Below are 24,576 nucleotides of genomic sequence, written 5' to 3' on the forward strand. Positions count from 1 at the left end.
TTTCCAGTAATAGTTTGAGTAGTCGGCCTAGAGTTTGTGTTTTGCCCGGTAGGGCTGAATGTTATTCTTTGTAGGCTTCAGTCACTGCAGTGATGCAAAATTCATATGGTAGAACTCTGTATAATGATTCCACATCTATAGTAACCAACATAGAGTTCTGTTGTACAGGGATGTGCTTTATCTTTTTGAGAAAATCATTAGTATCCAAAACAAATGAAGGGTTCCTTTCTGCTAGAGGTTTTAACTGTACTTCAGGGTATATTGAGATCAGTTCTGTTATGTACCTCTGCTTGCAATCACTGACCTTTATGGTGGATCAAAAAGGTTCTTGTAGGGCTTTGGGTTCCCAAAGAAATTTGAGAGACAAGGGTGGTCCACTGTTAAAAATTCAAAAAGACTGTTGCTGATCAGCTCCTCATTGCTTAGTTCAATTAGTTGCATCTTGATCTCTTCATAAGCCCTGGTGATGGTGCCTTTGTTGACTGTTTCATAAAGTCTTGGGTTCTCTAGCATCTCTGTGATTTTGTGGTTGTAAGTACTGCTATCCGTGACCAGGATCTCTCCACCTTTGTCAGCTTTCAGGAATCTTCGTGTGGTGTTTTGACTGAGGTTTCTCAGATCTGCTTTTTCATCTCTTTTGAGATTGTAAAGTTTCTTCATGGGTGATCACTTTACGATTTTCCTGAAGTTTGCTTCGCATTTATTTTCAAATGCCATTATTGTAGAGTGAGGTGGTCGACAGAAGTTATTAGGTTTCTTCCATTTTTGGACCACTGCGGTGTCTGCGGTCACCTTGCCTTTTTTAATGTGGAAGTACATTTTTAAATTTAGTTTCTTTATAAACGGTTTTAAGTGGATGAGAGTATCAACTTTGTTCCAGCATTGTTGAGGTATGAAAGCTGGCCCTTTTTTCAAGAACCCTTTTGTCCATGTCAGTTAAAGCTTTGGTGGAGTGGCTTCATTCCTTAAATAAAGTGATATTTGTTCTGTTCCATCTGTATTGTCTGTTTGGGTTTCTACTGGAGGTTTCCATAAATGTTTCAGATCCCTATTTCCCTGCCAGGTGCGTTCCCTGTAATGGTAATTCCCTTCTGGTTGATTTGTGTAGTCTAGGGTGCCAGTTGTCCTTGGACTGAGAAGATTGTGGTTTCCTCATCAGAGTTTCTTTCAGTAATGCCGTGTGTCTCTAGGAGTAGTACCTGGTGTCCGGTTCCATCGAGTCCAAACCCTGTGAAAATCCGTCTGGTTGTGTTAGTGTGTTTTTCTGTTGTGTTGTTCCGAATTTGTATTATTTTGGAATTTATTCTGTGCTGTCTGTGGTACATGTGAATCTGGGCTTTCAGGTCTGCTTAGGTCTCCCTTGGGGTGGGGGAAATGTACTCTCCTTTTGTTTTTTCTTGAAGTTATTAGGTCGTCCATCACATCTCCCTCTTCAATTTGAGAAGTTTCTTTTCTTTTAGCTTGGAGTCTAGAATGTTATCCCTTTTGGATATTGTTCTAAACCTTTCATCTTTGTTGCTAATGTTAGCAACATGCTTTCTCATTGTTGGATAATTCCAACTTATATCTGGATTGTAATTTTCTGTTGTGGGCTAATAAAATGCTGACCAGGTCGAGATTTGCTTCTGTCAGGAATTGCTTCCATTTTTTGGTGAATTGTTCATCAACTTCTCTGCCATTAAGCATTTTGAAGAATTTTAGGCTTAGAAAAAAAAGAAACTTAATTACAGGGCAGATGATCAGTTTGTTTTTGTATACAAGTTAGATGTTATACCTTTGGCAGAGTGTTTTACAGTCAGTCTGCTATGAGGCTGTTTGCCCTTTCACAGATGTTCTCGTGTTTCACTGTTGCAGTCCTAACAAATGGGTTATCCGGCTCCTGGTAGCCCTCAGTCGGCCAGAATACCAAAGGTAAGTAAAAATGACAGTTGTCGGTTGTAAAGGACGTTAGGGCATCCGATACAAAAGGAGGCAGCTGATGTCACTTCCTCAGTCTTCCTTGCTATGGAGCCCGAAGCAGAAGCTTTTCATGCACGAGTGTAAGTCGGCAGTTTACCTTTGTACTAGAGTTGGTCTACTGCAGCTAAGTACCCCATTGGGGACCCTCTTTTCTTGCCTTAACGAATGTCAGAAAAAGTTAATAATTGCCTTTCTTGTGGAAAGCAGATTCCCCATAGAGATTTTCATTCCTATTGCATTATTTGTTTAGGCCCTGACCACGACGTTCCTGAGAGTGATCTCTGTGCCTCCTTTAATCTGCGTACTATCCATTGTCGGGCTAAGATTTTGGCTAGGCATTTTGGAGTTTGGACTAAGTTTATTGGTATGGCATCTGCCAGGCTTCGATGTTCCGAAGAAACGTAAGGATAAGGACCGTGACAGGCCTCAGAAAGCTAAGTCCTCGGATGAGGTTAAGTTGGTCGTCAGTCAGGCGGTAGCCAGTGAGATGCTTTTGCAGTCCCTGCAGTCCGCTGATGTACAACGGCAGGCCTTGATTGAGTCTGAGTCCCTTAGGCCTTCAGCCTCTGTTTTGCCTTCCGACCTGTCACCGGTCGCCTCTTCTGCTGGAGCCGGAGCCGCCAAACTGACTCCGGTGTCCGAGGCCTCCGTTTTGAGCTCTGACAGCAAACTTCTTCCTTCAATCTCTGCTGCAACTTTGGCGGTTGCCAGGCCTCCCGAATCCTTCAGGCTTGCAGGTAAATCTTCCATTCGGAAGCCTGTGAAAAGGCAGGCTCCAGATTCTTCTCGTGCCCCTCTATCCCAAATGGTTAAAATGGCTAATGATTTGTTGACTCTTATTAGGGGCTCTCAGCCTCCTCCTTCTAAAAGGAGTAGGGATGTTTCCCCTGAGGCTTTGTCCTGCTCAGGTTCTGATTCTTCCAGCATTTCTGCTGATGAAGAGGAATTTTCTCAGGCTTTTTCTCCTTTTGAGGATTCAGATGCAGAGGAGTCCATTCCTTCGGTCTCCTCCAGAGGATTTCTCTTTTGGTGATACTTTAAATACCCTCAGAGAACATTTTAAATGGGAAAGTCAGGATTATTTCTTGGATTGGGGAGTTTCTGGATTTACCTAGCATAGGCCTCTTGCTATTCCCCGTGTTGGAAGTTGTTGATGATGTTTTTCGGGAAAAATCCTTGTCTCCAAATTCGGTTCCTCCTGCTCTCAGGAAACCTGACAGGTACTACAGAGTCCCTGATTCTCATCTGTTTCTTTTCAGGAATCCGTTGGCTGATCCAGAGGTTATTTCTCAGGGCCCCAAAGGAGTTAAGGCCACTGTTACCAGGAATCCTGTTCCCTCTGACAGGGAGTCTAGGAACCTAGATAGGTGGGACAAGAAGGTTTATACCTCTGCCACCCTAGCTATTAGGGCTACCAATTGTCTTTTTCATATGCTGAACTACCAGCAGCACATCTTGGAGGCTATTAAGTCTAGGATAGCAAGTGTACTTCTTTTGGCAGAGAGTAAAGACATGCATGATTTACTGAATTCAGCCAGTCTGGTCAATAAGCATTCTTTGCATTGTGGTTTTGACATCCTTGAGGCCTCCAGCAGGGCTACGGCTTCTGGATCTGTTATTAGAAGGCACGCTTGGCTCAGAGAACAACCTCTTCCAGAACCTGTCAAGGCTAAGCTTTTGGATGTACCTTTGCATAAAGACAGTCTTTTTGGCAACAAAGCAGAGGAAGTACTGAAGAAGATGGAGGATAAGGCCAAGTCCATGCAAACTTTTAAGGATTTTCTACAAGTTCATCCCCCTCGCTTTAGCAGGAATTCCCCTTCCAAGAGTTGGACCTTTCCTGATACCAGCAGACAGAACTGTTTCAGGACTAGAGGTTGCAAATCTTCCAGGGGGCAGGGGGCTACCTCTCAAAGGTCTAGGCGTTGGCAGGCTTCCACTACTAAAGGGGGGAAGCTCCAAGCCTGCATCTCAGTCAAAATACTCTCAATGACTTTTTACAACTTCTGCCTGTTCTTGCTTGCCGGGAGAGTCCTTTAGGGGGAAGGTTGGCCCTTTTTGCAGATGTGTGGGCCACTATCACAGACGACAAATGGGTGCTCAGAATGGTGTCCCTAGGGCACAAGTTCTCTTTCCGCACCTTTCCAGCTCCCAAGGGGTTCCTAGACGTTCCTCCAAACCAAAGGGCAGAAGTAGAAAAACAAATCTTGTCTCTGTCTCATCTGGGAGTAATAGAATCAGTCCCTGCTCAGCAGGTAGGCCAGGGCATTTATTCCAGGCTTTTCCTAGTTCCAAAAAAAGAAGGCACCTGGTGTCCTATCCTGGATCTTTCCATTCTGAACTCTTTTCTTGTAATTCCAAAGTTCAAAATGCTCACAATACATCAGTTGCTACCACTTCTAGAAAATGATTCCTGGCTGGTTACCTTGGATCTCAAAGAGGCTTATCTGCACATTCCTATCAGGCAAAGTTGCAGGCAGTACCTTAGTTTCAGAGTGGGCGAGCAACATTACCAATTCTCTGCACTGCCCTTTGGCTTATCTACTGCTCCCAGAGTCTTCATAAAGTGCCTGGCCCCAGTCATTGCTTTTTGCAGGCAGAAGAAAATTCAGATTTACCCATACTTGGATGACTGTCTGATTCAAGCAAGTTCTCAGGAACAGCTATTAAAGGATCCAGAAGTCGTAAAGAATCTCCTCTCTTCCCTGGGTTACAGTCTCAATGTGGGCATATCAAAAATGGTACCATCCAAGGAGATAACATTCCTGGGAGAGATTATGAACACAGCCGCCCAGCTGATATATCTCATCCAGGAGAAGCAGACAACTCTTTCAGTTTACTTCAAGGACTTGGCAAGCCTGTCTCACCTCCCTGCAAGGAAATACCTGCAAGCTCTGGGATTCATGGCATCCTGTATTCTCATGATTCCATGTGCAAGACTGCATATGACGAAATTGCAGTGGTACCTCAAGAACATTTCGTGCCAACACTCAGAGGACCTGGATGTGATGATTCCTCTGCTTCCATCTCTGCATTTGGAGTTTCTGTGGTGTACAAAACAAAGGCATGCCATTTTCGGGCACTTCTTGCCACTCATGTTCTTAATACAGACGCATTGTACTACGCTTGGGGAGCACACCTGGATGGCAGATGCATACAGGGATGTTGGAACGCCCAGCAGATGCACCTGCACATAAGTCTAAAAGTGTTGATTGCAGTTCAGCAGGCCTTGCTGCCTTTCAAGCATCTTCTTTGTCTAGGGACTCTGCTTGTCAGGACAGACAACACTACAGTCATGTGGTACATGGCAGCATCCCTAGACCTGCATCTTCTAGCTCAGTTTCTTCTAGGAAGGCCAGTTGAGCAGGCAAATCCTGGATCCTCACGAGTGGCAGCTGAACAGAGCAGTCTTTTACAGCATCATTCAACATTGGGGCACTCCTCAGGTGGATCTTTTCACCTCCCCAGACAACCATCTGCTACCTCTCTTTTGCACCAGACAGCAGCACAGCAGAGCCTGGAAAGTAGATGTGCTGTCCTTCCCTTGGACGTTGCTATCAGTGTACACCTTCCGTCCTCTTCCCCTTCTCCCCAGAGTATTAGTGAAGAGCATGAATGAACATCCAAGGACTATTCTCATAGCTCCAGACTGGCCCAGACAGCAATTGTATCCGCTGCTTCTCAGTCTCTCCCATCTTCCTCCATTGCATCTTCCTCTGAAGCCAGATCTTTTGGCTCAGGAAAGGGGAAACGTTCTACATCCTCATCTTCAGTCTCTCCATTTGGCAGCATGGCTCATTGTATGACTCCTTCCGTTTTTTCCTCCCTTTCCCAACAGGTGGATGACGTGCTGAGGGAGGCCAGGAGGCCTAACACTAGGAAATCCTATGCTGGCAAATGGGAAAAGTTTTCTCAATAGATACAGGCTAGAGAGGAGTCTGTTTCTCAACCTGCCCTTCCTCTGATCCTGGAATACCTGGCTGATTTGCTTCAGGGTGGTCTTTCTTTTTCCTCTCTCAAGATCCATGCTTCAGCCTTCTCTGCTCATTGTTCTCTTGAACAGCCCATTTTCTCTCATCCCCTGATGAAAATGTTTCTCAGAGGTGCTTGCAATCTAAATCCTCCCAGAAGAGCACCTACTCCTGCATGGGATCTTAATTTTGTTCTTTAGAAACTCACTCTTCCACTTTTTGAGTCAGCTGCCTCTACAGATTTAAAGTTTCTCTCTTAGAAGACCGCCTTCCTCTTGGCTATAACTTCAGCAAGGAGGGTTTCGGAGCTGCAAGCTTTGATGGCTGTGGAGCCCTTTCTTATTTTCCATGCAGATAGTCTCTCTGAAGACTAATCCTTCCTTTATGCCTAAGGTGGTTTCCAGTCTGACTCTTAAGCAGTCCATACACTTTCCTACCTTCTTTCCTAATCCTCGCAATAGAGGTGAAAGGATCCTACATTTTCTTAATGTGCACAGACAGCTCAGGTTTTACCTGGACAGGACTAAGGACCTTCAGAAATCAGCACAGCTATTTGTCAGTTTTGCCTCTGGAGCCCGGGCAAGGTTATTTCTAAGCAGACCATTTCTAAATGGATTGCACATTGCAGTTTTGTTATTCCTTTCATGGCAAAGCTCCACCTCAAGGGGTTAGGACCCACTCTACTAGAGCAGCTTCCACTTCGGCAGCCTTTCTAAGGGGTGTCCCTACAAAAGACATTTTGGAGGCTGCCACATGGTCTTCTGTTCACACTTTCACAAAGCATTATAATTTGCCTGTGTTTTCCAGCGCCAGGGCAGGGCTTGCCATTGCGGTATTGCAGGGCATTATCTCCAACTCTTGATGCGGTTGGTTCCTCCCCCCTTTTTTCTCTGGGCTTTGGTAATCAACCAGGACTGCAACAGTGAAACGCAATGAACATAGTACAGTTGTGTACACTTACCATAAATGTAGATGTTCGAGTGTATTCACTGTTGTAGTCCTGGTTTCACTCCCCCCTTCCCCCTTTTTTGTGGTCCTCTCCTATTCTCTTTTCCTGAGGTACAAGCTTAATTTATTTGTCAAATTGGTTTTTGATTTTTTCTGGGGGCTCCTGACTGTTATGGCAAGAAAGAGTGAGGACGTGACGTCGCCTGCTTCCTTTTGTATCGGACGCCCTGTTGTGCTCTACAACCAATGACAACCAACATCAGTACACAACTCTACTTTCTAGGCAGGCATTACCAGAGAAAAGTATGTGTTTTCAGAGGATGAGTGATTCTCAGGAATCCATTGCCAGTGTTTCAGATAGTGGGCCTGAAGTTAATCCTAGACAAGTTTTTTTTTCCTTTGCTGAGACTGTTACTGGACTCAGGGATGTTTCTACTTTTAAACAAATAGGTGATGTTCTTCGTATTTCACTGTTGCAGTCATCTCATTTGGGTTATCTGCTTGCAGTAGCCCTCAGTCGGCCTGATTATCAAAGTCTTGGGTCCTGCGTCAGTTGCTGTCTCATCTTCCATGTTGTCAGGTAGTCAGAGGTATAAAGCATGCAGCCGACGCCATTACATCAGTCTTTCTTGCCGTGCAGTACCCAAAGAAGTAGTTCACAAGTACCGGTTAGCCCACTCCTGAAATTTTTCATTTTCGAGTTTCAGAATTGAAGTCTTCAACTAAAGCTAAGTACCCTGTTGGGGAAACTTTTTCTTGCTCTAAACCGATGTCAGTAAAAGTCAATAATTGTATTTCTTGTGGAAAGTAAATACCTCATAAAGATTTTCATTCCTATTGTAGTCCTTGCCTAGGCCCTGACCAAGACGTACTTCGATGTTGGTTTTGTGCCTTATTTAAACAACGAACTATTCGTCGTCGGTATACTTACACTTCTAAATATTTTGGTACTCTGTTCAATTACCCAGATATGGCTTTGGTAAGCCATCCGACTATCGGCATTCTGAAAAAATGCAAAGATAAAGACAGAAACAGGCCGCCTAGGTCCAAAACTGCTGACAACACTTCTCCTAAGCTAGTCGACTGTTCGCCGGTACTCAGTGAGGCACTTTCGCAGCCCCTGATACCCACTACCTCAGATTCGCAGGCCTCTACTGAGTCCTATTTGGAGTTCAGTATGCCGCGAGATGCTTAAACTGTGGAACCTGCGGATGTCTCTACTTTGGATGGGTCCGGAGCCGCTGTGCAGGCACCGGTTTCTGAGGGTGTATTCAGACCTACTGACTTGCATATTAAACCGATGACATCTTCTTCTTCAAGGCCTAAAACTTGATCCATGCCTAAAAAAACGATGCCCAGACCACATGGTCAGGCATCTATGCCTAACAAACAAATGATACGAATGGCTGAAGACCTTATTACTTTAATCAGTGGAAACCAACCTTCCCCCTCTAAGAGACCTAGGTCTGAATTTGCTTATGATTCTTCTGATCAGGATTCTGAAATTTCTGTTTCCTCTGATGACCAGGATTTACCCTTATCTACCTATGAGGATTCTGATGAAGAGGACTCTATTCCCTCTGCTTCCCCTCCAGAAGATTTCTCTTTTGGTGAAACCTTGCATACTCCTAGGGAGCATTTTCACTGGAAAAGCCAGGATTACTCTGATTCTAAAAAGAATCATAGGGATTTCTTACTCCTGCCCCAACAGAAGCCTTTAGCTATCCCCCCTGTACTGGACATTGTTGATGATGCCTTTTTGGAATCTAGCTTGGTCCCTGACTTCTTGCCTCCTGCTCCCAGAAAACCAAATAGATATTACAGGATTCCTGATGCTCACAAGTTCCTCTTTAAAAATCCTACTGCGGATCCTGAGACCATTTCACAGGGACCCAAGGGCATTAAGGCTACTACTGCGGAAAATCCTACCCCCTCTGATAGAGATTCCAGGGCACTGAATAGCTGGGGTAAGAAGGTATACACTTCTGCAACCTTGGCCATTAGGCCTTAAACTGCCAGTTTCATATGTTGAAGTATCAGCAGCATATTATTGCATTGCTTAAACAGAAAATGATGTTGATTCCTGACTGTGCTGAAAAATAAAGATTTACAGGATTTAATGCATTCTGCTGAACAAGTTGGAAAATATACTTTGCAATGTGGTTTTGATTCACTAGAGGCATCTTGCAGGGCTGCTGTCACTGGGTCTGTACTTAGAAGGTATGCTTGGCTTAAGGAGCAATCTTTGCAGATCATGTTAAAGCTAATTTGCTGGATGCTCCCTTAAACCAGGATCACATGTTTGGCAACAAAGCAGAAGTAGTACTTAAAAAAATGGAGGAAAAAGCTAAATCTATGCAAACTGTTAAAGATTTCCTGCAAGTACAGCTGCCAAGATTTAGTAGGCATTGGCCCTCAAAGAATTGGTCCTTTCCTGCCTCTTCCAAGCCTTCTCAGCCCAAACCCAGAACCAGCAGAATACCCAGGATTCAGTCCCAAGGTATGCACAGGACTAAGCAGTGGGGGGCTCTCACTTCAAAAGCAGGGAGTAGTAAGACTCCTCCCTATGGTAAACTGTCTCAATGACTTAAATTTAAAACTTCCAAGCCCTTCTCAACTGACTGCTCCTTTAAGGGGAAAGATTGCTCTGCAGGCAAAAAACTGAGAACTCATTACCCAGGACAAATGGGTTTTAAATGTAGTTTCCAAGGATACAGATTCCACTTACACACTTTACCAACCCCAAACGATTGGCCAGATCTACCCCTAAATCAGTGGGCAGAGACTCAAAAGCAAGTTCTGTCTCACTTAAGTAGAAGAGGAAAGGGGACAAGGTTTCTACTCAAGACTTTTCCTGGTGCCCAGAAAAGACAACTCCTGGCGTCCTGTCCTGGATCTCTCTATCCTAAACACTTTTTTAGTGATCCCAAAATTCAAGATGCTAACTCTTCACCAGTTGCTTCCTATGCTAGGCAAGGATGCCTGGTTGGCAACACTGGATCTAAAGGAAGCCTATCTGCACATCCCAATCAGGGAATCTTGCAGAAGATACCTACACTTCAAAGCAGGCTTCATGCACTATCAGTTCTCTGCACTGCCCTTTGGCTTATCTCCTGCACCCAGGGTATTCACAAAGTGCCTAGCTCCAGTCATTGCATTTTGCAGGCATATCAATCAAAAAGAAATGTTAGCTATACAGAATGCTCTGACAGCCTTCAAGGACCACATTCTTCCAGGACAATTAATGGTAAAGACGGACAACACCATCGTTATGTGGTACATAAACAAACAGGAGGAAACCCACTCATACCCTCTCTGCAGACTAGCCATGGCTCTGTGGAACACTGCTTTGATCTACCAAGTGCATCTACAGGCTCAATTCCTGCCAGGAAAGCTAAATATACTGGCAGACGAACTAAGCAGAAATCTCATGGACCCATACGAATGGAAACTGGAACCAAAGATATTCAACATATTGATAAACAAATGGCGGAGCCCAGAGATAGACCTGTTTGCCTCCTCCCAGAACTACCAATTGGACAAATTCTGCACAAGGTCTCCCCACAAACAAGCTTGGAAAGTGGATGCCCTGTACACCTGGAAAAATCTGTCAGTTCATGCCTTTCCTCCTCTGCCTCTCCTCTCTAAGGTACTACTAAAGATCAAACAGAACAAACCAAGGATGATACTGATTGCACCAGACTGGCCACGCCAACACTGGTACCCTCTCTTGCGCAGTGTGTCACTGCTGGCACCATGGCACCTGCCTCAGACCCCTACCCTGCTGTCCCAGCAGGAGGGCCAGATTCTGCACCCTCAGCTTCAAACCCTGAACCTGGCAGCTTGGCTAATTACCTGATCTCTCCGTTACCATCCCTCAGTAAGCAAGTGTTGGATGTCATTCTGGAGGCAAGGAGGCCTAGTACTAGACAATCTTATGCTGAAAAATGGAAAAGATTCTGTTCCTGGAACCAAACTCAGGGATGGGCACAGCAGCATCCAGTTTACCTCAGATTCCTCAATACTTAACTGAGGTGCTTCACAAGGGCCTTTCCTTTTCCTCCATCAAAATTCATGCCTCAGCCATTTCAGCTCATTACAACACAGAACCACCCCTCTTCTCTCATCCACTGCTCAAGCAGTTCCTCAGAGGGGCCAAAAATTTAAGACCACCCCGGAGAGCCCCAACTCCAGCCTGGGACCTTAACTTTGTATTTGAAAAACTCACTCTACCTCCTTTTGAGCCAGCTGCAAATGCAGAGTTGAAATTCCTTTCTTGGAAAACAGCCTTCCTTTTAGCCATCACTTCAGCAAGAAGGGTGTCTGAATTACAGGCCCTTATGGCAGTGGAGCCTTTCATCATCTTTCATGCAGACAGGGTGTCCCCCAGGACCAATCCCTCCTTCATGTCCAAGGTAGTATCCAGTGTGGCTCTTAATCAGTCCATTCATTTGCCAACCTTATTTTCTAATCCGCAGAACTAAGGGGAACGCATACTGCATTCCTTAGATGTGCACAGACAACTTAGATTTTACTTGGACAGGACTAAACCACTCAGGAAATCTGAACAGCTACTGGTGGCAGTTGCTGCAGGGGCAGAGGGGAAAGCCATTTCAAAGCAAACCATTTCTAAATGGATAGGCCATTGCATTCATTTCTGCTATAAGCACCATGGAAAACCTATCCCACAGGGAATAAGACCACATTCAACCAGGGCTGCAACTACCTCTACAGCTTTACTCAGAGGTGTCCCTACCAGGGACATCATAGAAGCTGCTACTTGGAGTTCTGTACATACTTTCACCAAGCATTGCCATTTGCCTATTTTCTCTAAATCCAGAGCTGGCTTCGCCATTGCAGTCTGGTCCTAATGCAATCCAATTTCCTCCTCCCATCCTTAGCTTTGGGAATCTACCCAAATGTGATGATTGGCACAGTGAAACATGAAGAACATAGGACAGTTATGTACACTTACCATAAATGTAGATGTTCGAGTGTATTCACTGTTGCAGTCCTGGTTACCCTCCCTCCAGCCCCCTGTCTTCTTTTGTCTGTACTTCTATTCCTTTTACCATGCTTAAAGCTTTTTGGTGTATTTCCTTTTTTGTTGGTGGTGTAACCTTGTGTTTATATATATATATATATATATATATATATATATATATATATATATATATATATATATGTATATAATTGCTTCCCATTAGGGGGCCGCCTGACATCTGGAGCAAGAAAAACTGATGTAATCGCGTCAGCGTCATGCTTTATACTCCTGACTACGTGATGTCATGGAAGATGAGACAGCAACTGCTGCAGGACCCAAGACTTTGATAATCAGGCCGACTGAGGGCTACTGCAAGCAGATAACTCAAATGTGATGACTGCAACAGTGAATACACTCGAACATCTACATTTATGGTAAGTGTACACAACTGTACTTTCTCCAGAACTGGGCAGATTTTATCATCTAATAGAAGATGAAGTTCCTAATTCTGCCCCTGTTCCTCTCATTTTACCAGCTCTTGAAGGCACTTTTTAAGCCATTTGCAAGGCTCTTAACACACTGGCTGTAATTTCAAAGAAAAGCTGCTAAGTGGTGTAGATTCACTCCGGATTGTAAATGCCTTTATACCCAGCTGTCAGCTGACCCTGCTGCAGTAACTTCATCAGCAGCAGCTAACAAGAAATATTCAACTCCTGTACCTGTTTCCCTGCGGTGCTATACTGTATATTAGAAGTAGGGGTCATAGAACAAGTGCCTGCAAATCACATAAGCAAATGTTTTTATTCTAGGATGTTTTTGGTACCAAAGAAGGAGCATGCATGGAGACCTTTATTACATCTGTCTTTTCTCATCATTAACATGAAAGTTCCAAAATTCAAAATGTTAACTCTGTCAGTGCTTGCACTGCTTCCAGACCATTGTCTTATGGTAACAGTAGATCTCAAAGCTGCTTACCATCACATACCCTTTGCTCATGGTTTTAGAACATTTCTGTGGTTTGCTTTATCCGGATCACATTTTCAGTACTCTGCATTACCCTTTGGGCTGTCCACTGCACCTCGAGTATTCATAAAGTGTCTAGCCCCAGTGGTGGCTCACTGCAGATTGCAGGACATCCACACTTTTTCATTATTTAGATGTCTTACTCCTGCAGAGTTTTCTCCCCGATGTTTGGAGTCCTTAACTAAGGTGTCACCCCTCAAGTCATATGTGGTCCTTTGTTATGCCCTCTCACGAAATTGTCTTTTTGTGCTTCCTGATAGATGCACTCAAGCAAAAGGCCTTCTTTCCTAAAGAAAAGGTAATAACTTACAAGCAGATCTTTCTGAATTTTTCTAAACAGCTAGAGAATTTTTTCAGGATTATAGGTCTCATGGCATCCATGATCCTCATGGTAGACTTGCTGGATTGCACATGAGAAAAATCCAGTGGTACCTAAAAGAGTCTTGGTCCCAACACCTAAATCCCTTGTACTTTCAGATTCCTGTGCTGAGGTTTGTGCGGTGAGAATTGCAGAGGTGGAGGTATCAAATAGCTGTCAATCCAGGATTCCCTTTCTCTCTTCCTACCCCAGTAAAATCTCTTCAGACAGACCCTTCATGTTATGCTTGAGGTGAAGTTTTCATGGGAGTAAAATTGCAAGGTCTGTGGATCTCCTTAGAGAAACCAAAGCACATAGACATCAATTAAATGCTAGCAGCGATTCAAGCTTTGAAATCTCAACACCTCCTATGGGATGCAGGCCCTTTACAGGTGGTTACAGACACCACAGTGATGTGGTAGTTCAACAAACAAGGAGTTACAAGGTTTGGCAATGATGACTTGGGAGTTGGCTCTTCAGCATTCTGTGATGTTCAGGCCTGCTATATTCCATCAGAGCAAAACATTGCAGCAGACAGACTCAAGAGAATCCTGAACAGACCCTCACAAGTCAAAACTCAGTACAGGCATGTTCCAGGACATGATCCAGATATGGGGGACACCTTAAGTAGATCTGCTCACTTTGTTACAAAATAGACAACTAGAAGAATTGTATTTTGAGATATTCTTGCAGATGAGTATAGAGAATAGATGCTCAATCATTCCCTTGGTCATGAATAATCCTGTATGTTTTTCTACCCTTTCCAGTGATTTCCAAGGTACTCCTAAAGATTTAGAAAGATTTACCAAAAGTCATTGTGGTACCTCCCTTTTGACCCAGGCCATATTGCTTCTTCCTTCGTATGTAATTGGCCAAGGGCAGTTACCACAGGCTTCCACACAGACTGGATCTACTCATGCAGTGCAAGGGGAGTTTTATACTCCTTGACATCAGTCAAGTACAACTGACAGCCTAGATTAAATTGTAATACTTTTTAAGCACCTTTTTCACAAGAATATGTAGCAGGTACTAAAAGAGGCAAGAAAACACTTGAAAGTCTTATGTTGGGAAATGGAAGAGATTTTCTAGTTGTTGCTTTGCCAGTCACAGGGGTCCCAAGAGGGAAGTAGCACATCTGGTTCTCAAATATTTGTGTGAGCTACTTAAAGATGACTTGTCATATGCTTCCATTAAGGTGCATCTTGGATCCATCTCAGCTTGTTTAGCTGATGATCCCCCTCTCTTTCTTCTATGTTTGTGGTCAAGCATTTTCTTAAAGGAGTACTGTGCGTAAGACCCCCTTACAAGCAAATTCTTCCTCCTTGGGAGCTCAGTTTTGTTCTATAAATACTTGCTTAATTCCATTTGAACTAGCCTTTCAGGCTGACTTGCAGTTCATTACTAGGAAAGCTGTTGTTGCTCTGACATCTGCAAGGTGAATATCTGAGTTGCATGGTGGGTGAACCCTATCTGACATTCCACAGGACAGAGCCACATTAAGCAGTAGTCCTTCATTCACCCCTAAAGTTGTTTCTGAATTTACCTTGAATCAAACCATCAGTCTTCCAGTTTTCTTCCCTGACCAAAAAAAAAAAAAAAAACAAGGGAGAACAGATTTTACATTTACTGGATGTGCACACTGAGCTCAGTTACTACCTTGACAGAGCCAACTCCTTTAGGAAGGCTAAACAGCTGATCTGATGTTGTAATTTTCATTCACTCCAAAACAAATGGGTTTGGATCTAAAAAGATTTATAAATGTAACTTCTCTTCCTTTTGAATATATCCCTTCTTGCCCATCTTACACTGTTTTAGTATATCTGTAGCGTACCGTTGTTGGTATTTTATTTCTTTTTCCCTCTCCCTTACCTCTCCGGTAGAATGTTAAATTACCATTGCTGGTAATACTTTTCACCTTTTTATACCTGTCTGTAGTTAACAAACAAAAAAACCCTTCCTTCTATCTTATTTGCCTCTCTTACTTGATAATTATGTGTGAGAAACCTTCAGGTTTTAAAAAATGTAAGGCCTGCGGCCATAAGATTCCATTATAAGATGCACATGAGTTGTGCGTTTATTGCTTAGGCCCAGCCTATTTGAACTCTGCATGTAATATTTGTAAGGGCTTTAATCCAAGGGCAATTGTTGATCATATAAACAAACTAATTTTAAAGGGATTGATACCTTCTTCCTGTGATGTAACATCTGGGGTTCAACCCCCTAAGAAAGGTGAAAGAAAAGAAGTCGAGAAGGTTCTTCAGCTTGGAGCTCTGCTCCAGGTTCGTAGCCACTTCTAAAAGTATCAATACTGTTGGATCCGATTCAGTTGGATCAGAAGACTAAACCATCTGATCCAACTACCTCGGATCCAAAATCTACAGCATCTTATCCAACTCCTTTAGATTAGAAAAAACACAAAGTTAGGTCTCCTCGCATCCGATCCCCTGTGACTCTGGATCTGACATCTTCCCATCTCACATCAACTTTCCTGGAAAGACTTTACCACTGTAGGCCTTCATCCATTTCTTCTTCGTCTCATTCCTCCAGATGTCTGACTGTGAAGCAGATGTGAATAGGATGATAAGAAAATTTTTCTTGACACAAATTCAAATGGAGGTACTACTGGCTCCTACCCCACAGGGTCCAGAGAACTTCATTAGTACTAACCCACCTATTTTTGTCTCCTTCTCTAATCCAGCCTTTGGTTTCAAAGCAGTTGGATCTGAAGATCCAAAGACCCTAGCATCTTCAACACTGATACTGTCTCCTGGTAGACAATCTCCCAGGGCGTCTGAGCTGGATGACTCTCAGAGCTGTAGTATAGGTACCAGTTCCAGGGTGTTAGAGTCGACTTTGAGATTGTCAGAGTAGCCTCTGCCCCTTGGAGCCTCAACCCTGGATGAATCCGCTCCTACTCCTGCTTCAGTTGGTTTGCCATTGGGTTGATAAGAGCAGACAGTTTGGAAGTATGTCTTCTCAGAGCTGTTGGTTTCTTTCTGCCTGATGCATTCTGCTTTCCAGGTAGTGGAGAGAGAGTTTTCTCTGCTCCATGAGAAAGGATGTATGCACCTTCTCGGATCCTACTTCCCAGACCCAGTTTTCTTTGCATCTGGAGCCTCACCTTCCTATGCTACATGGACAGCCCACTCAGAAGTCTCCAGGATACCCCACAGAGGATATTGATTTCTTGTGGTACTCCTCCAGACCACCGCCCAGAAGAAGACCCTAGGAAGAAGTGCAAAAGGAAGCACTTAGACTCTCCCCAAGAGTCTGTCATGGAAGGTACTGATTTCAGGGAAAGGGTCCCCAAGATCACCACCTGATGATGTCTAATTTGGAGACCTACTAGAGATCCTCTAACAAAGGGATAGTTGGTCATCTGACAACACTTCTCAATTTCCCAAGAGGAATCAGAATTCCTGGAAGCCTTTGGGGAATGCACATCTAACTTCTCGATGACTCTGCCTGCTGATGAGTTCATTGATTTGATCTGTCAATGGGCATGGAAGGAGCCTGACTCCATTGAGCTGATCCCAAGACCAGACAGGATCCTGGCTTCCAAGCATAGGGATTTTTGAGCAAAGGAGTACTGGTTGATGCAGTGGTCATAGCTGTGGCCATGAAAAAGGAACTTGCAGAACAAAGTTCCTCTTCATCCCCCTAACAGGGAGTTTTGGGTGTTGAATAGATTTGGGAAGCATGTATATCCTTCAGCAACCTGTGCTCTTTGGTCACTGAATTATTTGGCAGACTTCAGCAGACTCCAGAGTGATTTGGTTAAAAAAAACTACTAAATCCCTCTCTGGGACTATTACTGAAGAGGCAGAAAGTTCTATTGCTTCACAGTTGGCTACCCTACAGTCTATTTCAAACTTGTCCATGAGACCTATCTCACATGCAGCTAAAGGTACCTCAAGGATGACTGGTTCAGGCATTTCCATTAGGACTCATGCCTGGATGCACCCATATGATTTTGTGAAGCCCTTAAGTCTTCCTTCATCATTGCTCCCTTTGACAAAAATTCTTTGTTTGGCCTTAAAGTTAAAGACATGCTGTCCAGGTGTGAGCAGGAAGGTAAAACCTTGTCTGCTGTGGGCATATGTTTTTTAACTCCTCAAAGGACCTTTTCTAGGAATCAATGAGGTGTTTGAAGGATATGGTTTAGAAAGTCCCAGGATCACTTACAAGATCCACGTGGAGATGGTTTCCCTAGAGGCAAAGGGGGAACTCTAATGGAAGACACCACCCTCATGGTAGAGGAGGCCTGAAAACCAAAGGGTCCAGTGACACTTTTTCTGACAGATCCTACCAGCAGTCCTGAAAGGAGGCCCAATTGTCCAACTCTGGATGCAGTCAAGAATCATTAATCCCTGCATCAGAGATCCTGGATAGAGATTACAAAATATTCTTGGGTGCAGAATATTATTTCCAGAAGTTATATAATACCATTTTCCCTCCCTCTTAACAGTAAACAAAATTCCTGATGTTCCACCCAATCAGAGGAAAGCAGCAGCACTAGAAATAAAACAATCTTCTAGAGAAAGATTCATCCAAGAGGTCCCCCAGGCCAGAAAGCGTCCGGAACTTACTCAAGTTTCTTTTTAGTGACAAAGAAAATGAGGGACTGGAGATCAGTTGTGGAAATCAGCAATCTGAATAAGTCATTTTAGTGCACCAAGTTCTGGATGGTCATGGTTCAGTCCATTCTGCCATTTCTGCACAAGGATGACTGGATGTGCTTGAAAGATCTTCAGGATGCATACTATCATATAAAAATGAACAGACAATCCAGAAGATTTCTACACTTCCAGATGGAAGCCAGTAACTACCATTTCAGAGCTCTGCCCTTTGGTCTCACCACAGTCCCACAGAGTGTTCACTAAATCCATGGCAGTAGTGCTGCTTACTCGAGCCTGCAAGGATTCCAGGTGTTTCCATTTTTGTAAGACTGACTCATAACCACTCTCCGACCAGGCATCAGCTGTTCAAAGCACGAGATTATGTACTCCAATTATACTCTCACCTGGGCATTATAATCAATCAAAACAAGTCTCAACTAGGACCATCTCAAATTTTGCAGTTCATCTTAGTATTGTTCAACACAATATCTGTCACAGCCTTCCTATCTTTACCAAGGGTACAAATTGTACTGTTTCAAGTAAAAAATAAATCATCCAAAGTTCTTCTCTTTCAGCCTGGTTGACGCTTCAAGCATTGGGGCTAATGTCTGAGCCAGTAGTTTTGGTTCCGTTAGCAAGATATCACATGAGAATTCTTCAGTGGACCCTAGTGACTTAGTGGTCTATTCCTCAGCAGCCTTTGTCCATGCAAATTGAAATAACTCAAGCATACAAAAATTACCTCCTGTGGTGGATTTACTCCAATCAGATAAGGCAAGGACACCCCTTCATTCCTCCTCAACTCAAGGCCATAGTTACTATGGACGCTTCCCAAATTAGGTGGGGGGGGGACTGTTCTTGGGAATGTCAATTCAGGGTACATGGTCCCCTGAAGAGGCCAATACACATATCAGTTTCTTGGAAACGAGAGCTGTCCTCCTAGCATTGCAGGCTTTCCAAGACACTATCCCTTCCAGGACTATTGAGATTCAGATGGGCAATATGTCAGTGGTCTGGTACATCAACAAACAAGGAGAAACCAAATCTTATCCCCTGTGTCGAAAAGCTTTGAGAGTGTGGCAGTGGGCATTCTCATCCAGTTGATTTCTGGTGCCAGTGCACATTCTGGGGAAATATAACGTGATAGTGGACAAGTTTAGCAGATCCATTGTGATGCCTCACAAGTAGTGTCTTAACATGAAGGTGACAGAAAAGATATCTGTCGATGGGACCGACCTTTCTGCAACCTTTTCACATCTCCCCCTCAACAAAAAGTGAGGCAGGTGTTTTGCCCTCATCCACCCACCAGAGAAGTCACCAAGAGATGTCTTTCTCCACAGCTGGCCCCCGGTCTCCTTTATGCATTCCCCCCAGTACCTCTAAACCCCACATTCCTGCAGAAAGCATCTTGTTTGAAGAGCACAGTTATCCTCATTGTTCCTTTTTGGCCTTATATGAAGACACAAATCCACCATCAGAAAAAACAGACTTTAATGCAGCAAAGATTTCGGTTAAACAACCTTCCTCAATGTTTAACTGAAAGCTTTGCTGCATTAAAGTCTGTTTTTTTGTTCTGACTATGGATTTGTGTCTTCATATAGTGACTTTTTGTTCCAGTCTTCAGTGTAACAGCTAGTTTCCTTATTGGCCTTGCCAGATTTGGTTCCCCTTTCTCTGTCCTCATCTGATTTGCCTGCTGTGGATTCTGGATCTAAATCCAGACATCCTGACTCATCCAACTGATCTGATACACCTGGACATTTTGGGCCTAAAGCTGACAGCATGGCTTCTCCAATTCTGTTAATAATTAGACAGCCCAGGCTCTCTTCTCCCTTCCATCACATTCTTCTGTTTTCCCACAAAGATTCCACTAGGAAAATTTACAGAAGCAAATGGAAAAGATTTGTTGTTTGGGCACAGCAAAATGACATTGACCCTTTTTCAGTGCTTGTACCTAAAGATGTCCTTCCATTTCACTGTTACAGTATTCAAAAATAGGGATCCCATGCCAAGGGCGACCCAACATCCAGCCAGTGTACCAAAGCCTGTAGGTTGCTTTAAGGTATGCTGTACATCACATGTATGCTCCTTGCGTAACATAGGGCATAAAGGTGACATCCAGGTATACCATCCTCAGAACTTCTTTGCTGCCAGTCCGGACGTCATCTCTTGATCTTCAGTCTGAATGCCCATTCCATTTCTAGTTCACCAAGCTGTTGAAGATAAGTGATCCATTGTTTTTTTTTTTTTTTTATCTTGTCTTCATTTTATTGCTTGTGGGGTTTCATGTCACCCAAGAAGGGTAAATGTCAGTGTGGGAGACAGATTCCCTATCAAGACGATCGCAAGCAGTACTTGTTCTGCCTTGGTACTTCCCTCAACTGTACGTCCTGTTCAGTCTGTCAGGCTTTAGTTGCCAAAACCCTCTGTAGTAGGATTTCTTTGGCTTTGTATTTGGAGAATCAACATCTTAAGCTTTTAGCTAAAGACATTATGGAAGGAACTTATCACTCGAAGGGGCAGCCATCTATGAAGAAGGCCAAGAAGTCTAGGTTGGATTCTTCTGCTGTACAGCTTCTGCCAGATGTCTCTCCCACAGTGAGTGAAAACCCAGAGGTTTGGCTGGCTCCATTGTTGGATTCTTCGGCCGTGACTGGTTTAGAAACCAGCAGGTATCCGACTTGACATGTCCTTGGAGGTGAAATTTTAGTCAAGGAAGAAGTTTCTACTGCAATTATTGAATGAGATCCTGGGTCGAAGCCTTCTACATTTCATAAAGTGGACATCCCCTTAAAGAAAAAGCAGAAAACTAAACATCTTACTCCAGCTCCTAAGGCCCCACAGAGTGAGTGTCACAGTTTCACTGAAGGGTTGTGTAATGCTTTGATGGCTTTAAAACCTCTTCAGGGTGTTTCTGTTCCAGCTCCTCCTTGGTCCTCTACTCCCATTAAAAAGACCCAGGAAACGGGATTCCTCTGAGGAAGAGGTGGATTCAGATGAGGAATCCTTTGCCTGCTCCTCTCAGATTTCTTGTCCTTTAGATTATGCATCTGAGGAAGAGGAATCTACTAGTCCTGATACTCCTTTTGAGGAAATTTCTTTTGTGGACACAATCACTAGCATGATGGATTTTTTAAATGGGTTGTGCTCAGGTTTCTGAAAGACAGAAAAGGTATTATGAGCTCCTGCAGAAGGACTCTCCCAGGCCTTCTGCTGTACCTTCTGTTTTGGCTGCATTGTTGAATACCTTTTCTAATGCTTCTAAGGCTCCTGACTCCCAGCCCCTTGCTCCCAAGAAACCTGATAAGTTTTATAGGGTGCCTGAGGACTGTACATTTCTCTATAAGTGCCCTTCTGCTAACCCTTTGGTGGTGTCTGAGGCTTCTGACAAGCCATCTCAGTTGCGTCCTTCTCCTAAGTTATTGCCTTCTGACAAAGACAGCAGAACTGTGGAAAGGTTGGGGTAAAAGTTTGCACCCTTGCTACTTTAGTTTTTAGAGATATCAGTTGTCAGACCCACATGTCCAAGTACATGTTGGCTCTTCTTTTCCAGGCCTGTCAGGAAATTTCTGATCTTGCACACTGTGAATGGAAGACTTCTGTTCTTTCCTTGTTGGGCCCTTCCTCCTAGCTGGCTCGTCATTCCATCAAGTGTAGATATGATGCAGCAGATGCTTCCTTTAGGGCTGCTGCCTTTGGGTCAGTGATAAGTACATATTTTTAGCTTTGGCTTCAACCTTTGCATGACGATATTAAGGCTAAGTTGATGGATACTCCTCTTGATAATAAACACTTGTTTGCTGATGCTGATTTGTTTAAGTCCCTTCAGGAGAAGGACAAGGCTTTTCAGGAACTTAAACATGTTTTTGTTTCTGCTGTTCCTAAGCTTTAGAGAAATTACCCCAATAAGCCAGCCTTTGTTCAATGGCAATCTCACCCTCCTCCCAAGGGTAAGAAAGGTGTTAAGTGGGCTCCTCTTGCTAAAGCTACTTAGACTTCTATGCCCCAGAAGTCTTCTTTCCCTGATAAACCAGGTGCTGTCTGATGATCCTATTCTTCCCAGCCACATTCCTCTTTCTCTCTCTCTCTCTCTCTCTCTCTCTCTCTCCCTGTTTGGTTACAGATTACTCAGGACTCCTGGGTTCTGTCCATTATTTGCAAAGGGTATTTCATGACCTGGAAATTTCTTCCCCCTTTTTATGTGAATTCCTTAGCCTCCTCAGGAACAGCTGCCCTCCTTTCTAGGGATGCTTTGGGATCTCTTGACTCAGGGGACTATTCAGAAAGTTCCAGTTACCCAAAGGGGAGGGGTTTTTACTCCAGAATGTTCTTAGTGCCCAGGAAAGAGGGTACTTAGAGACCAGTTTTAGATCTCTCTTATCTAAACACTTTCTAAAGGTTCCCTCTTTTTGAATGTTGTCCCTTCAGACTTTGTTCCCTCTTTTGCTTCCTCAGGCTTTCATGGTGTCTATGGATCTCAAGGATACTTAACTCTATATCTCAATTCATCTCCTTTTCAGGAAGTTTTTACGTTTCTTTGTTGCTTCCTGGAATTTTCAGTTCTCTGCTTTGCCTTTTGGCCTCTCTACTGCCCCAAGGGTATTCACCAAATTCCTTGCTCCTGTGATTGCTTTATGCAGGCTAATGGGTATCTAAGTCTTTCCCTACTTGGATGACCTCCTGCTTCAAGCATCCAGAGATCTTGTTGCAAAATCTCCACTCTGCAGTCTCCCTTCTGCAGAGCCTGGGGTTCACTATATCTCTCAAAAAGTCCTTTCTGACTCCTCCTTAGGATCATGTTTTTCTGGAGTCCAAGATCCAGATTGTTCCTATGCTTGCATCCCTGCCTCCTCCCTAGGCCCTAACTCTCATTTCCTTTTTTCATTCCCTTCTTCCTGTCACCTCAGTAACAGCAAGGGAATTTGAGAGCTCTGGGGTTCATGACTTCCACCATTCCTATGCTCCCTTTTGCCAAACTCCACATGAGAAAACTTCATTGGTTTTTAAATTCAGTTTGGCTTCAGTATTCTCATCCCCTCGATTTTTATAGTCACTGTTCTTCCATGTCTCAAGCAGGAACTTCAGTAGTGGATTCAGCAGTTGACTCTCAATCCAGAGCTCCCTTTTCATTCACCTCTTCCCTCTCTGGAGTTGTTTAGAGACACCTCAGATGTGGGATGGGGAGCAGTTTTCGGCTCCCTAAAGGTGCAGGTAGTCTGGTCGTCTTTTCAACAGAAAGACCACATCAAATCAAGAAGATTAGAGCTCTTCTGCTGGCTCTTCATGCCTTTCATCCACTTTTCTCCCCAGGACATCTCAAGGTGTTTACAGCCAGTACCACTGTAATGTGGTATGTCAACAAACAGGAGGGGACAACATCTTATCTTCTTTGTCGGTTAGCTCTCCTAGTGTGGGAACTGGCTATCCGATTCCAAGTGACTCTTTAGGCAGGTTACATTTCTTCAGGTCAAAACATTGTGGCAGACTCTCTGAGCAGGTCCAAATCTCAATCCCACAAATGGATGCTTCAGAGGGATGTGTTTCTGGACATTGTCCACCAGTGGGTACTCCTGAAATGTATCTTTTTGTCTCCCCTCTGAACAGACAACTTCCTCTATTTTGTGCCAGTGTCCCAGGTCCTTTGGTTTGGAACACGAACACCCTCTCTTGTAAGGGATGTCTCTCTATGCTTTCCCCTCCTTTTCCTCTCATTCCAAAAGTATTGTTCAGAATTCAACAGGAAGCTCCCAAAATCTAGTTGGTGACTCCCTTTTGGCCAAGCCAGCATTGGTTCCCTCTTCTTCTGCATAAAACCGAAGCAATCATAACAAGTTACCTCACAGGGTGGACCTACTCACACAAGACAAGGCATTTCTCATCCATCCCCACCTGTTCAGGTTTGGGTGATAGGATTTTGATTCCACATATACACGTTTTTTTCCTGAGGACATGCTTAGGATCCTGCAGGAGGCCAGGAAACCCACTAGTAGGAAATCCTACTCAACCAAATGGAAGAGGTTTTCTGTTTGGTATCTTTCTTGTAACGTGGATCCACTTTCTGTGGATGTTCCTTTGGTTCTCTGTTGTCTGTGTGAATTGCTCAGTGCTTGGTTGACTTATTCTTTTGTTAAAGTCCACTTATCAGTTATTTCTGCTTGTCTGCCTTTGTTACCTCCTTTCATTTCTAGGTTCCTTAAAGGAGTCCTTCATCGTAGGCCTCCCAGGAAGCCTGTTCCTTCTCCTCCCTGTGTTCTTAATTTTGTTTTAGAAAAATTGACCCAGGCTCCATTTGTGCCTGCAGCCTGTTTCCTTGCAACATTACTCTTGAAAGACTACTTTTGTTAGCCCTTACCTCTGCCAGATGGGTGTCTGAGCTTCAAGCCCTTATGGCTTGTCCTCCTCTTTTGGTGTTTCATAAGGACAGGTTGTCCCTTTGTACTAATCCTTCTTTTATGGCCGTGGAGTTGTCTCTTAATAGGTCTATTCATTGGCCCACTTTTTTCCCTTCTCCACAGTCTGTAGTGAGAAGGTGATGCACATGCTGGAGATGCATATACAACTCAGATTTTATTTGAATAACAGTAAGACTTTTCATAACTCTGATTAGCCCTTTGTTTCCTTTCATCCTAGGTCCTTAGGATTGGCTATCTCCAAGCAAACTATTCCATCTTGGATTTCTAAGGCTGCTTCTTTTTGTTATTCCTTTCATGGTAA

The 24,576-nt window shown here is 43.8% G+C and overlaps 1 protein-coding gene across 1 annotated transcript in view; it reads left to right on the forward strand.

Moving 5' to 3' along the window:
* CYLD (CYLD lysine 63 deubiquitinase) overlaps positions 1–24,576 on the forward strand; it is a 1,495,154-nt gene that overhangs the window by 1,262,585 nt on the left and 207,993 nt on the right. The window lies entirely within an intron of this gene.

The sequence above is a fragment of the Protopterus annectens genome, chromosome 8.part1 (assembly GCF_019279795.1).
Source record: "Protopterus annectens isolate FY-2018-M chromosome 8.part1, PAN1.0, whole genome shotgun sequence".
Classification (NCBI taxonomy): Eukaryota; Metazoa; Chordata; order Ceratodontiformes; family Protopteridae; genus Protopterus; species Protopterus annectens.